The sequence below is a fragment of the Populus euphratica genome, unplaced genomic scaffold, assembly GCF_000495115.2.
Source record: "Populus euphratica unplaced genomic scaffold, PopEup_1.0 scaffold117.1, whole genome shotgun sequence".
NCBI lineage: Eukaryota > Viridiplantae > Streptophyta > Magnoliopsida > Malpighiales > Salicaceae > Populus > Populus euphratica.
In genome coordinates this window covers 201,622-205,359 of record NW_011500008.1, presented here as the reverse complement: position 1 = coordinate 205,359, position 3,738 = coordinate 201,622, and positions in this window count along the sequence as shown.

Sequence of the window (3,738 nt, the reverse complement as noted above, 5' to 3'; positions counted from 1 at the left end):
TTAAGTCCTACACTTAATTAAATTCTTCAATTAGATCTAAATTAATTATTAAACATAATTAAACTTTAATTTGGTCTATAATTAATCAAATTAGCCTATTAAAAATTTAATTATACCTTTGGACTTAATTGTAATAAATATTAGTCTACTAATTATTTAATTTGACCTTAAATCTGCATTGTTTCTCTATTTTTTAGGCATCATTAAGTACAATTAGGCCTTGAATTTTCTCTAAAATTACAATTTGTATTTCTTAAAACCCTCCCCTGCCTGTTTTCCCTACGTTGCTAGCTTTTATTTTATTTTTTATTTTTATTTAAAAAATAATAATTTGAGGAATAACCCAGAAATAGGTCATAATGGTTGCCTCCCTCTTTACAATGCTTTTAATAGAAAGTCTCGTAAAAGACTTTAGATAGTAAGCATTGTAAAGAAGAAGAAAAAAGACACATAACAAACTCACCATATCAGGAAATGATGAATCCTTCTGAAAATATTTGATATAAGGGTTAGAAAACGCACTTAATGGAAAAATAGAAATGTTTTTCTGGTAAAATTCAAAGGTTTTTGAAATTATTGAGTTGTCATAAGTGACCTGCCCAAGGAAAAATGAAAAGGAGTTTTGAAGGTGGTCTCATTGTAATGGATGATCTACCAAGATGCAAAATAAATACGATGCTAAAATTTGAATTTTAGAATGATTGGGATTAAACTTGATGAGGTAGAGATTTTCTCATGAAGGAAGATCTACTTTAATTCTTATAAAAGACCAACAAATAGAAACTCAACCTAGAAAAACAATCAAACAACAATGTAACTCATCTTAGGTAGGGAGTACTGGCGAGTGATGTGTCTTTTCCTTGCACAACAAGTCCCTTACTTAGACTTTTGTAAACTATAGGTTCTAAGTAACCATAATACTAGGTGGCAACTCTTGAACCCTCATCATAATTTTATGATTATATTCAAAAACACTTTTCAACAACACAAACATCGTATCAGGAGCCACGATAAAACTTCATCATCGCCCTAACATGATGGCATCCCCATGACACTCACTAATATTTGAAGGATATTATGAATGGAATGTTGATAACCATCAAGGCTGAGGAGACAATTTCCATGATAAGAAATATGGTTGTATTGTTCATCTAGGTAGAAGATTATAGAGATGGGAACATTCATATATTTGAAATCATGAATGCAAAATAGGTTCATAAAGGTGTGGTGCTAAAAAGACCAAAACTTTTAGAAGCAATAAAGATGGTTTCTAATTAGTTTTTGAAGAATAGGATACCTAAATGGGTCAATATGATAAAATTAAAGTGTGCAAACCAGATATTTAGGCTTGGATATAAGCCTAAGCAAGACAACTACAAGCGGGCTGCTACGATCAAAATGGAAGTAAGAATGACAAAGATTGAAGGACGAGAACTAGAAGAGGATGAACTCATTATCCTACCACCCCGAACAACTTTTCCAAGGTTTAAATAAATGATTAGATCAAGATTGGCAGATCTTCACTTTAATACTTTGGAATGCCAAGATAAAGAGCAAATTGAAGAAGTAAAGGTTGAAATAGAAGATGAAGTTCTACCTTAGCTTTTTGTCAACATTATTGATAAGATCCCTGTAAACATTTTCAAGAAAAAGCTGGCCAAATGAAAATTTTACTAGAATTAAAAGATGGAGCCTGCTTTTATTGTGTTAAAAAAATAATTGTCTTTGTTTGATTATATCTGTAAATTTGTTTTGACTCATTATATTTTAACTTGTTTTAGTTGGAAATATTTTTAGTTGATTATTCACTGACACTAGAGTCAAGAATATCCTAGGCAGACCATAAAAAGTATTATACAACAAACTCTTAGCAATTTGATACAAAACCAGCAATACAACCTGCCTCAGATAGAATATTTAAGGGGTGATATAATCTTCCCTTTCGCGTAATTAGTCACGTACCATAGAATCTCAGTTGACCAGTTAGGGTTCTTAATAACCATAATACTAGGTTGTGACTCCTTAACTTTTCCCCCAAAGAACAAGATACCAGATATCTATTCTTTTTCCAATCAAATGATAATTTTCTTTTATCGATCACCGTGATGTTCAGGTGTGACAAAATGACGACTCTACTAGGAACTTCTTAGACTAAGCTTTGTTATTTGTCTTTTTATTTCTAAAAATATTTATCATACTGTGTTTTTGTTATTGTGTTGTTTGTGTTTGTCAAGTTTTTTTTCTTTTTTTATTGTTTTAGTTTGCATAATTATTCGTGTTTATCATACATATATATTGGATATGGATCTAAGGCCTTTACACATCACTCATCTTATTTTTATAATATGGATGGCGTCAACTTTAAGATGAGTGGAGGAGTAATGGCGCCCCCAATGGCTTTAGCCTTGGTAAGGCTCGGGAAACTATCCAACTCTTACATGTTTGTTTGCTCAATAGTGCTCAATAACTTAGGGATTTTATCTTCATGCTGCTTGTAAACCTCATATTAACCCTTTGAGGACGATCACTAAGCATGTGAAAAACCTTTGAGAATAGATTGCAAAACTATCTCGATGTATTTAAGGATTAGAACCCATCATTTAGGTGAATCCCTGTGTAATTTCACTAAGATAAGCTTAAACATGTAAGCATCCTTATTATAGAGCTTCGAGTGATATGATGGCCACTATTCATAAGGTAACAATTGTTGCGTATGGACTCAAGTCTGAGTTCTTACAAATGAATGAAGGAGATTGCCTTAGACTTGATGTTGGTGAGATATTGTTACTCAAAGACATTAGATACATAATAGAAGATCACCAAGAATGTGCATGAAAGCTCAAATAACAAAAGGCTAAACAGACCTCCTCTCGACTTTACAATGAATATCAGATTCAAATCTGACCACACATTTAAAGAATAGTCATTGTTATGTCACCTTCTAAAGAGTGAATCCATGCCCAATACATCGTATTCATACTCGTGCATATTTAAACATACATTTATAAATTGTTATAATACCACACTCCAAGTGAAATATAGATCCCTCATTGAAACACTCTTACAATACTCAACTATGAAAATGACAAATGAAAAACAAAAAAAAAACCCAGTTAGAAGCCCAACACTAAAAAAAAATAGAAAGCCTTAGAGACGAAGTTGTAAGGCTTACTAACCTACTCGAACAGCCTTGAGATCTAAATCTGAAGAAACAAAATTTACAGCTTAGTCTAAACCTATGCCCGCAAATCCACAGAATCTGGGGGTAAGTGAGGTGTCTCAACAGGCTATGTTTTCCCAATTTGTTTAATCAACATATCATATAAGAATGTCATCTACCATTAACCTTACAAGAAAGGAATCTTAAAAGAACAAAATGGTAAAATAAGATGGTCTGGACAGATTGGCTGCCCTATAGCAAAGGCTAGTGGCATTCAAGGAATCTAGCCTACATGACCATATAAAAGCTGCTGACAATGTGTTCCGTACCTAATATAATCATCCTTAAAAAAAATTAGAGTGCCTAAATTTATCAAATATATGGGAACTCAATGTCTTGTAACTCATCTCAAAGTATACTACAATAAAATGGCTGAGGTGGTTTATGATTGACACGACTAAAAGATTGATGTCTTCTCCCAAGTGCAGGAGTGTCGAAGTAATAAATAACCCGGAAAGACCGGGGTCGAACCACAGGGAGGTTAATTGTAAAAATTAAAAATAACAAAAATACAACAA